The 12,487-nt window shown below is 38.0% G+C and overlaps 1 protein-coding gene across 16 annotated transcripts in view; it reads left to right on the top strand.

The window, feature by feature from the left end:
- NTNG1 (netrin G1) overlaps positions 1-12,487 on the top strand; it is a 342,410-nt gene that overhangs the window by 297,746 nt on the left and 32,177 nt on the right. The window lies entirely within an intron of this gene.

Raw genomic sequence — 12,487 nt, 5'->3', positions numbered from 1 at the left:
TTACCCTAGAGCTCCAGAGTTCATAAATTAAATGATATCTACATAACTTATTACTACCCTTGCTATCATACCCATCACTGAATCTTAACCAAAAACCTAAAGGTAATAAATCTAAGGAATATTTAAACGTGGGGTAAAATAAATGGCAAAAATCGATATTGATTTTAAGCCTCTGAGGTTAGGCACTATGCGGGGAGCTGTGGACAAATGCCATTTGGTTCAGCCTCATTTCTCTTGAGATTACCAGGTCTTCAAAGCTTGTCAAGGCACGTGGCATGTCAGTGTGTACAAGGAACATGAATTTTAAAATCAAGGCAGAAGGTTCCTTCCGTCTTGTATAACCTTTTCTGCTTTTGAATTCCGAACTAACTTTCCATTTCATCTATAGACAGGTATTTTGCTAGTATTAAAGCACCACAAGACATATCCTGTGTAGCAGTGTGGTCCAATAGAAAATCAAGCAAGCCACATATGTAATTTTAGATGCTTTTGCTTTCCACATTAAAAAAGTAAAAAGAAATAAGAGAAATTAATTTTAATAACTATTATATTTAGCTCAAATTATATAAGATACTATTATTTAAACATATAACTAATATCAAAATTATTAAGGCTATATTTTTCATGTTTTTTTATTGTCTTTGAAGTCAGATGTGCACTTTATACTTGCAGAAAATGTCAGTTAGGGCTGCCCATATTGTAAGGCTTAATAGCCACATGTGTCTACCATATTGGACAGCACAGCCCTAGAGTTATTTTTGCTTACTTTTCACTTGAAACAAATGTCAGCATGCAGGAAACATCTAAAGCCAATTTCTATAGAAAACTGTATATTATTTGTATAATATAGTAGTAATAGCAACTTTTATATTCTATAAAATAAATTCTGCATGATGAATTCTATAATAATAACTGTGTAGATCCAATTTCTATACAATATTATAGAATGTTTTATCTGTTACTTATGGAATACATAGTTATCTGGCAGCCACACTTCTAAGTAATATAACTCCAAAGTGAAATGCCATGGGCAGCAATGAGCTCTGGCAATAGGTTGAAATTTTGGCATTGAGCAGGCCAAGGTTAGAATGGAATCCAAGAACTGGGAACTGAGGTCTCCAGCCTTGCTGGAGAGGAACACTGAAAGACAGTCAAATAGTCAGAAGTCAGGCCTCACACCTGTGTATAAGGTCTAGATGAAGCCATGGTTTAAAAGTCTTGCATGCTGTTGTTTTCCAGAAAATGCTAGTCCTTAGTGCCTGGGAGAGTTGGTGGATCCCAGCAACCATGTGAAGTGTCAGGGCTCAGAGTGAAGCTATCAATCATGGCACAGCTAGATCTCAAGGCCTAGAGCAGGCCAACAGTCAGGAGAAGAGGAGAATAGGCAGAGGAAAAATCAAAACTAGCACCAAGACTCAAGGCATAAAGAATAAGGAGACTTTGTAATTAAGACACACTTCTCAAAGAGAAGATCTCATATAAAGCTCCTGAGGAAGCAGGACCTAAAGAATGGGTTGCTGGAGTGTACTCAGGGTAAGACTTGGGAGAGGAAAATAAATCGATCCTGCTTTGGGAAAATGCATCTCAAAAAGGACCTAACCCAATTTTTCTAGATTCATTATTGCAGTATTATAAAAAATATGGTGTTGCCACCAACTTTTCCCTTCTGGAATCAAAAGACTGAATTTAAGCCTTACCCTGCCACATACAAATCATAAAACCCTCTGTGCCTCAGTTCCAGAACCTCACATACTTGTTAGGTGGATCACTGAGATGATGAGAGGACATGCATTTATTCTTTTGAGTATGTATTGAGTACCTACCGTGACTTAGGCACTGGGCTAATGGTAGGGCACAGAAGGATGAAAAGAGAGAGCTACTGTGGACATGTGGACATGGAGTTCACATCCGAATGAGAGGCCCAACAATTACGATAGAAGGTAATCAGAGCTCAATAAGAGGAATGCACATGTTATTTGTTAGTGAAGCCCAACATGGGGAGTAAGTCTTCCCAGAAAAGTGACATGTAGTTAAGCACTAAAGGATCAGTGGAGCTTTCCAGGATAGGAATCTTGGGTAAACGTGATTGAGCTAACACACTGTGTTCCAGAACTTGCGTGTGTGTGTGTGTGTGAGCATGCACATGTGTTGGGAGTAAGGGAAGATGTTAAACAGCATCCAGGGACTAGATTATGTGGTTTCATGAATCCCAAGCTAAGACATTTTATGTTGTCAGGGAGGAAAATCGGAATCATCATATGGAGAAGATATGGGATCCATCATATGGTTTTAAGCAGAGAAATGAAAGGAACAGATTTGTTTTTAAAAAGATTATTCTAGCTACTAAGTAAAGAAAGGAATGGAATGGGTTGAAATTAGATTTGATATATAAATTTAACATCGTCCAAACACACCTTTGGGAACATAGGAGATTTTTCTCACTCTGAAATCTTTGTTCCTTCTCTTCGACCCACCCACATAGGGCTGGTATTCTATGTTAAAATATAGAAATTCTTCTGTCAGTTAGTAAATGGCTACTTCACCAAGATCCTGAAGTGCCTTCCCCTGGGATCTCTTGGGCTGTCACCAAGGATCAGCAATAACGGGGTAACACGTGTCACAGTAGCATGCCACTAGCACCTGCTCCAGGATTATAGTTGATGTGCATTCTGATTAGTTGGTGCTGGAAGGTTGATAAATATTTTTTTTCATTTTGCTCCTGTCCTCACACACATGAATGCACTCAAAAATGCCCCTTGAGTGCATCCTTGTCTTCCTTTCCCCTCTCCCACTGCTCACCCTGACTTCCACTTGCCCTGAGTTGAACCCATCCTTGGATTTGGCCACAGTATTAGTAGAAGAGCTATTAACCTGGCAACACAAAATCAATGCCAAGCAGAAAACCAGTGGGAGAGCAGGGCTGACAGTGGTGTTGCAGTGATGAGCTGAGAGTAAGCAGGCAGTTAGGTAGGCACTGCCAGGGAGGCAGTAGGAGATATCAGGAAGAGTCCAAGGGATCCAGGCCCAAGTTTCCAGTCCTCCCAGAGGATTGTCAAAAGGAGCCATGTGGAATTGTGGTCCAAAAGGACTTGGGTTTGGGAACAGAAGATTTTAAAAAGGGATTCAGTAACTGACACTGTTGCCTATATTCTGTGAATAGAAACAGTGAATATGCTCTTTGAGTAGACTCTGGATTCATAGAGACCAGGGTCTGAATCCCTTCTCCACTTCTTATGACCTGCAACACTAAGAGGAAATTACTTGGCCCGTCTAAGCCTGGTGTTTCATCTAAAATGGGGTAATAATATGACCTAACATATATAGTAATTGTGAAGGTTCAAATAAAATAATGAATGTGGACCTCGTAATACATAGTAAGTGCTCAATTATTATTACTACTTCCAAGCACATGTTGATATGCCATAGAACTAAGCAAGAATCCATGTTCAAAAGCTTTCATGCAATGTTACTGTAGAACTTGTTGGGCCACTATTGAGGAATCAAACTGTTGACCTGGGGGCTTCTAAAAAGCCTCCTGGTTAGAGACAAGACTGATTCAAGAAAGTGAAGCAAAGCTGACCCCAAAGCAATTATGGGGTTTGGGCTGGGGCCATTTTAAAAACTCCAGGCTCATCAGCAAACTTTCTGCTTGAGACGCCACCAATTATGTACTGTGTAAATGTAGGCAAGTCTTTCTGGATTAAATGGTGAAACACTTCTAAACCACTAGAATGAATGGTCTTTAGACAGCACAGAACAAATAACCTAGGAAAGAAAACAGAAATAATAAGATTTCAAGGAGGCCTGGCAGAATCAAAATTAGTGTTGAGGTTGCCCAATAGAAAAATGAGACATTGGAAAGAAAGAGAAAAAAGTTTTAAATGATCCTTTTGAAACCAGAGAAGAGTCAACAGCTAGGTTCCAGAGAATAAAATTGAGCCTTCTACATAGGAAGCAGCATTCCATGCTTTATATAAAATATGAAGGGTTAACATGTATTGGGAAGTAACTAAATAGTTGTTATCAGCCCCAAAGTAACTGGACATAAAGGAGATTTATGACTTTTCAGTTTGGGAGAGTAGAAATAGCCACTGGTAGAACTAATGTGACTGGTGAGGAGATATGTTTGTCTTCCTGGAGGATGTATGTAAGACACGTGGGAATATGCTGCAGGGTTTACTAAATCCACCAGTTGTTAACTTGTGTGAATACTAATGGTACTTTCAGAAGAATTCATAGTCTGCTTATTTAAGTGAAAGTCAAAAGATTTGGTGATATCAGTTAAATGTTATGATTTTGGAAGACACTAGAGCTGTAGGAAATAAAAAGCAAAGTACACATAGCAAGGGGGAGACAGATCACATCCTTCTCTGAGCACAAGTGGGAAAGGCTTTCCATTTTTAAGGAACCATGTGACTAGATTGGGCCCACACATGTAATCTAGGATAATCTCTCCTTTTCAAGATCTTTAATTTAATCACATCTATAAAGTCTCTTTTGCCAAGTGAGGTAAGAGGTTCTGGGGATCAGGATGTAGACATCTTTGAGAACACATTATATTTTGCTTATCATAATAATAATCAAAAATGTCAAAGTTTCATGTCAGAGATAAATATGCAGGTGTTATGAAGACAGAATGCAACTCGTGCTGGGGAAAAAGATATGCAATGGTAAAACATATTCAAAAGAAATATTTAAAAGGATTCGAGAGGAGTAATGTATGTCAAGCAGGTATAGATGTGCATTGTGCATTACAGGGTAGAGATAGTGAAATATGTTTCAGTCAAGACCAAAGACTGTACAAGAAAGGTATTGTGAGAGCATATTGTAGACCACTAGACCATTTAGAGGATACATTGTTCAGAGGAAAATTGGAAAACTTAAATATTTTATCTTCCAAAAGGGGGGAATTCAAATATCAGGAGTTCTGCTAAAAGATTTGTTCTGGTAAAATAGTTTACTTGCATTAATGAGAATTTCTTTACCCAAAAGAGTGGAAGAAGCAATCTGAGGAGCTACCACTTATTGTTACCATGGAGAAGGCATTGTCACATAAGGGAGCAAACACTATTAAAAATCTAAGAGGTATTGTTCTAAACATTAAGAAAAATTCAAAATATTCCTGGGGGGAAAAGGTAGGATGTTAGACCTTTTTAAAAATGGGTGTGCACATATGCACATACACATACAATCACTTTTATTAAAAATAAAAGCATAAATTGTTCCCAATAGACTACCTAAAAAAAAAGAGAGAGACTTCTACATTAACCAACTTGATTATCAAACGCTCTTTCTTCTGAGATTTTGATGAACATTATTTCAGTCCCTACGCTGTGTTGCAAATTTAGGCTAAATAATTTGCAAAAATGCAGATGGTATAGGGCTGTGCTGACATAGTTCAAATGACAAAAATGTAAAGATATTAGCTTACATTAAAGCTCAATTTTAGACAGTATATTATATAAGTGGCAAAGGAACTAACAATTTCAGGCTGAACAAAGATCAAAGGAGATTACAGTCCCACTAAAACATGTCCTGAGCAGCCCACATCAGGGGGCCAGTTCTTGGAAAGAGCATTCTAGCATTGCAGACAGTGATGTAAGAGAGTCCCTTCTTTGATGAAGTTTTTTCATATGAAACAGCATTGAAGCAGATTGGTAACATATGTTACAGATGTCAACCAGTGTTTGGAGGGCTAACAAGTAGACATGGTTCAGGAAGATAGAACAGGGACCATGAATAATGGAGATGGGTTTCAATTTAGCATTTTCCAACAGTTACGCTTTCTAGGTGTCTGAGAATATAGTAGGTGCATTGAGTAATGACAACTTCCCCAGACTCTGGAGAAGTTCCAATAGAAGCTGAACAGGCTCCTATCAGTGACGCTTTCTGGAGAGTTTTGGCTTAAATGAGAAGTTGAGTGAAAACTCTTTAGGGCCTCTTCAACTTCCCAGCTTTAACGTCAGACCACACTCATGCAGCAGAGGGGAGGCATCGTGAAGTTGCCCACCTCAGTTTATAGTAAGAACCACAGTTTGATCACTTGGCTGTCCTCTACACTCTAATCTTTCTTTACCCACAGATCTCAGACTCTCATACTTCCCACTAACCGTGTTCTCAGTCCTCGCTTCTGGTTTCCAAAAGTCAGAAACTAGAGACTTAAATAACTCCTTTTATTCTAGGGATTAATTGGTTCCTATCAAACTCTTCTATTACTATAGTTCAGGAGGTTTTCTTTTTTCCTTTTTTTTTTTTCTTTTTTTCTTTTTGGAGGGGATAGGGGATTAACTACTACAGTCCTGACGAATTGTGATCATGAAGGTATTAAGATGATGCTTCCAATTGCCTCTGTGAGATGAAGATTATACCTCCCTGGACAAATACCTTGCGCCTAACTTGTAATTTTTCGATGTTTCTAGTTGCTGTCTCTTCCTATTTGTCGTGTTACATTAAAATGTCCAGTTCACATTTCACCAGTTGACCTCACACTTTGAATTCATTGACAGGCAGCATGTCACTTAAAAAAGGATGTGTCTGTGATGCTGCAGAGCATCTGCAGTTGCTAAACATATGATTTCCCTCATTTGGCCCTCACATCTCTATCAATCTCTATCACTACAAGTTGGTCTCATCAAAAAAATGAATGGCATCACTGAATCCAAGTTTTTAATTTCCTTAGTTTCATTAGTTTCCAATAGCACCTTGAACACAGCATCATTTCCCTTGCTACATACATAAGGGTGATGAAAAATAAATACTCAGAGAGAGGCACTTGATGTTACTGTGGTACAACTCCTAAGGGTGGGAAGGAAGTGCTCTTTAAACAGAACCAGTAGGAGCCTCCCAGAGGCAATTTAAAAAGGAAAATATTAGGAAGACAGAAGATAGAAAGTGGCAATTTGTAGGCATTACAAATAAGCTGGTAGTACTCCTGGGGGCAAAAAGGATCGTTTTGTCTGCTAGATGAGCGAATCCCAGGGTTGCCCCCAGTTGTGAAGTATCTCTTGATTCAGCAGGAAGATGCCACACCACTCAGTCTTGCTAATAGCCATTGCATTCCAGATGCAGCTCTCATTTTCCCTTGATTCTTAATGTAAAAAGCCCATAGACCTCTAACACATCAGGGACCTGATGCTACCTCTGAGCATGGAGAGTCAGGGCTTATGCTGTGGAAAGGACTTTAACTCTTCACACACTAAGGGCTCCATTCAGAGCAACAACAAAAGGGATACACTGATGGAGCTGGCTTGAAAGCAGTGAGGTGTTCTGAATGTACTCCACAGTAGCATCATATCCTAAATACATTCAAAACCCACAGCTCCTGAATTGCTGAAGCTTAGCCTAGGGCAAATGCAGACAGTGGACATACCAGACAGCAATTCCAGGCACCCACTGGCATTCTGAGGCTTGCCTACTATTTAGCCATCCTGTGCTCAGCTCAGAGAGGGGCCTCCACTTTGACCTGGATGGCAACTTTTCATATTTACTTGACAATCCATGTTAATCTCCCCCTTTATTTAAAGAGAATATTGAGAAGGACATATATGCTCAAACTCCACAATTTCACACCACAGAACCACTGAAGCTTAACTGTGAAAGGTGTATGAAACGCTGGAGCTCATGGAAAAATGCAGGCACAGTTTTATCTGCTAGCAGCCGAGAATCAAAGCAACAGCCTGATCCTACCTGATAATAAGATGATAAGAAGGCCAAGTGGTAATACAATATGTGAAGCTCTTTTCTTACATAAGTACATAAGTGGAGTTTGACCTTGGGCCATTCTTTACACACTAATGAGTGTATGTGTGAGTGTGTATGTAAGAAAAAATTTCAAAATTTTCTAAAGCTACATATATAAAGATAATGTCTAAATGTGAAAATCAGCTCAATTGCAAAAGGGCCATCCTGCTTGAAACTTGCAGAATAAATATTTCAGTTAAGCCAGGGCAAGTTTTCAGCCCCCAGCGGAACAGAATTCTGGGGAAGAGGAGTCACAGATAGACTATGATGGGAGGGTTCTTGAAAACTAAATTGTAGGAGTCAACACAGTGAGGTGAAAAGAAGCCTTAGATTTGGAGTCGGGGTCTTGTTCCAGGTGTAACTCCACCACCTCTCCAAAGAATGTTTGTTCAATCATCAGCCTTTGCATTTCCTTCTGTGAAATCCTAGAGAGGGCTTGGATAGTCCAAGGTTCCTTCTTGGTCTGAAATTCTGTGATCCTGAAATCTTACAAATGGTCCCATCAGTTTACATATGGACTTATTTCTAGTAAAGAATTATTATTATTTTAAAATAATAAAAAGTGTTACTTACTGAGTCCTTTGTATGTGTTGGGAACATGTATGCATTATCTCATTCCACAGGAGAAGATTATTTTCCTTATTTTATAGATGACAAAACTGAGATTTAAAGAGGATAATTCCACCAACTCAAATACCTGTTAAGTGGCACACCAGTTACTAGAGAATATTTATTGTTAATCAAATGGCATTTTATAGGATTTTGTCACTTTTACTTTGCAGATGGAGACAGAAGCTTTGATAATTTATTCCAGGGGTCAGCAAATTCTTTCTGTAATGGGCCAGATGGCAACAATTTTAGGCTCTGTAGGCCATACAGTCTCTGTCACAGCTACTCAACCCTGCTATTGTACTGCCATAGACAACGCTTAAATGAAAGAGTGTAGCTGTGTTCCAGTAAAACTTTTTTTATGGACGCTGAAATTTGAATTTCATGTAATTTTCATGTGTCAAGAAATATTCTTCTTTTGATTTTGTTTCAATCATTTAAAAAAGGTAAAAACCATTCTTAGTTCATAGGCCATTGTAAACAGGAAGCAGGCTGGATTTGGCTTGCAGATCATAGTTTGATTTATTCCAAACTCAAACAGCAATTCAAGATGAAGAAACAGAGGACCTGTTAAATAAAGAATGTGAAGCAGAAGGCAGGAAAGAACATAAGAAAAACATACATTTCATTAAAATGTGTCCTCTCTCTTGACATGGGTATCACAGGGAGTTGAACTAACTGGTTCTTATTTACAAGGCCCTAACTGTTCTTAAGAAAAATGTTAGGGTTCCCAGAAACATGAGGGCTTTGACCATATCATTTCCAGGACAAGATCACAGACATAATCAGTGCCGTCTGTTTAAAGGCTTTAAGAGCCAGCTGAGCCAATTTAGCATCAATTTAGTACAATCAGCAACTAATGAAAGAGAAGTCAGGGTGGCCATAATATGATCAGGATTGCTCATGTTGGTGTAAGGGATCATTCAGTTGTATTCTGCAGGAACAACCCGTCATCTTGAATATCAGCAAAAAGCTCTATTTAGAGACAATTACAGTAATAATATCAGGTTATAATACCATGTTCACAGGAAAAAAATACATACAGAACGTGTTCAGAATGTAGGTTTTTACCATTGCCTTTTAATATCAGAGACAATTATTCTGAACACAGTGCATGACAGTGCTGTGAATGTGAACCCCTGCATTTCTGCCCAGCTCTCTTTTCAGTGTGATTGAGCCCATTGAACCCAAGAGATTCTGGATTACCCACAGGAATAATGTTATAACCCATCACTGTTAAAATGCATATATGCTTTTCATCCCATCTTTGTAAAGTTTTCTGTTTACAACCTTCAGTTATCCATTGCTACAAGGAGGGGAGAAAAGGCCTTCATAAATACCATAAATACAGAGTGATTGACTGTCTTGATGTAAATTCCAATATAGGCACATACTGTGTGCACATGGAAATTTAGACTTACGCACAGTTCATCTGCTCTGCCTCTGCCTTAATCTTTGACTGGTTAGCAGTCAAGATCATCCAGACGTTGCTGGATGTTCATTTTTAAACAAACAATTGCTAAGATATATTTTTAACAATATTCTTTCCCTTATTCTGCAAAAGCGTAGGATTAACATTACATATTACAGATATTTTTTTCTAAACTTACAACTCTTTTGGGGAAATGGGTATATGTCTCAGAGATAAAACACTATAAAAATGATGAAATATTGATTTTATTTTTAAGACATACATTTAGGCCTCTTTTTAATTAGTATTGTTGACCCTATGGACTTAGTCTATGTGTTAACCCATATTCCTTATCATGAAAATCAATAATATGGACAACTACTATGTTCCCACAGATGTTGAATGCAAAAAGACAAAGTTAGGGAGTTTACAGAAGAGCTTGTTATCAGGATAACTTGACAATTTATTAGTGATGCAATGTCAGAGGCCACCATCACTGCATTCTCTGTGGTGTTGCTGGCTCACCAGATGGAAGTTATTTGGGCATACTATTAAGTCTTTCCTGAAATACTACACCCTTGTTCTTTCTAATTAAATGAAAGATTAAAGTTGCTGATTTTGCAACAAGGATGCTAAAGTACATAGAGACGTGATGTATGAATTCCATATAGTTAAATCAGGCCTCGAAATTTCTGAAGTAACAATTTTAATAAAGACTGTCCAGGGTCTTGGCATGGAGGAGTTTGTGCTTCACTTGATAGAAACATCTAATAAAACATGGTTCAGTCAACTATGTTCAATACATCCTTTTAAATACAACAAATGAGATGAGATCATACTCTACTCTACAGAAAACTATGCCTTTGTTTCATCTTTGGTTACTGAATTTAATTTAGCCAAGGTGACAGAAGGGGCTTCTTAACAGAGCCTTGCTAAACCTTTTAAATTATCCTTCCTAGCAAACTGGCCTGGCTATCACACTGCCCAAAGCATTCACCTTTTATTCAATCACACATTCACTTATATTTTCATTCATTAATTCACAAATCATTTATTTAACAAATATTGAAGTCCTAGTGTGTGCCAGACATTGTGCTAAGTTTTGGCACTAAAAGATAAATGGGATTCCTGCCATCCAAGGGCCACAGTTCAAGAGGGGTCTCCAGTCTAACAGTACCTTCCTCTTGTCAAAATCTGACACGATTGACTTCCAGTACCACTTTTCTAGCTTGCTTTTCTGATCATAGTTATCTCTGACTTATAACCATAGAATTTGATATCTGAGCAGGAACCTTAACAATGTTCTGGTTTAGCCACTCATTTAAGTCATAAATTAGCTCTCCTTATTAATATGTAGTAGTAATGACAATGGACACTATTAATTATATGCTTGTCATGTACCAGGCACTATGCCAAGCCATTTATAGTCTTGCCAATTATAAACCCCATTGGCAGTTATCCCCATTTAACAGATGATGAATGGACTGAGGCCCAGAGAGGCTTAAGTAATCTGCACAAAGTTATATAGATCCTTGCAACTTAAAAGTGTGATCCCTCAGTGGGTATGATCAGCATCACTTGGGAATTTGTTGGAAATGCAGAATCATAGACCCACCTGCAGACTTACTGATCTGCATTTTAATAAGATCTCCAGGTGATTCATATGCACAGTGAAGTTTGGGAAGCAGAGGACTAGATAACAAATGAAGGTTTTAACTAGGATAAACTGACTCAAGCCCAAGGAGTTTTGTTGTTGCTTTTTATCACTTTGTATTTATAGAAAAATGGTGGCTGGGAAGTCAAGGGCATACATACACCTTGGAACATTTTATATAAGGGGCAGGAACTCATATAGTATCTCACGCCATCAATTTTTATGTATTCTATGAATCCAAATCATATTAAAATAAGAAAAATCATGAAAACTTAAACAAGTAGCCTATTTGTTTTCTTTCATCCCTACAATTTAAAAGTGGTTAATATTTGATAGGTTAATAATAAATATTTTAATATAGTATATTGCATTTGGTTATGAATATATCAAAAGGAAATACAAAGTGAGCTCCAAAAGATAAACTTCTATTGGGCACATGAAAGAGAACATAAAATTTGATGGCAATTACCATTTAATCTATTCATGTTTGGAAACGTATTGAAAGAGAAACTCATAACTCAGTTAATTGTTATGAATTATTAATTGCTTATTTGAAAAGAGATGAGCAGAACTGTACTTGTTGAAAAACTTTCTTTCTCAGTGGCTAACCTTTGTGTCATTGGTTTTATGAGAACAAAAGGGAAAAAATGACAGCAAGATCCTAATCATCCTAAACTAGAAAGTGACAAGACAGGGGACATCTCGGTGACTATATAAAGGTTAATTGAGATTGAAATGAAATAGTAATCGCTGGCCCCACTCCAACCTTCTTAAGTGTGATTCTCTGGGGGTGGGCTCCAGACATCTGTATTTTACAAAACTTCCTAGGTGAGGATAACATGCAGCCAGGATTGAGGACTACATATTTAGCAATTATACATTTTCGGAGAGATTTAATCCAGCCGTGAATTGACTCAGGATATTCAGAACCCCAAGTGAGATGCAAGCTGGCCTCCAGTTTGCCACTCCTAGTTAGACTTCAAGGTAACTAATGCCAAGAGCACTGCAGACTGTGGGAAGCTTTATAAAGACATGTTCCCTAGATGGTCAGTGATTTCTGATCCCAACAGGCT

The sequence above is a fragment of the Gorilla gorilla genome, chromosome 1 (assembly GCF_029281585.2).
Source record: "Gorilla gorilla gorilla isolate KB3781 chromosome 1, NHGRI_mGorGor1-v2.1_pri, whole genome shotgun sequence".
In the NCBI taxonomy this organism is placed as follows: Eukaryota; Metazoa; Chordata; class Mammalia; order Primates; family Hominidae; genus Gorilla; species Gorilla gorilla.
The sequence above is the reverse complement of the archived record's forward strand: the minus strand, read 5'-3'. Positions and strand labels throughout refer to the sequence as shown.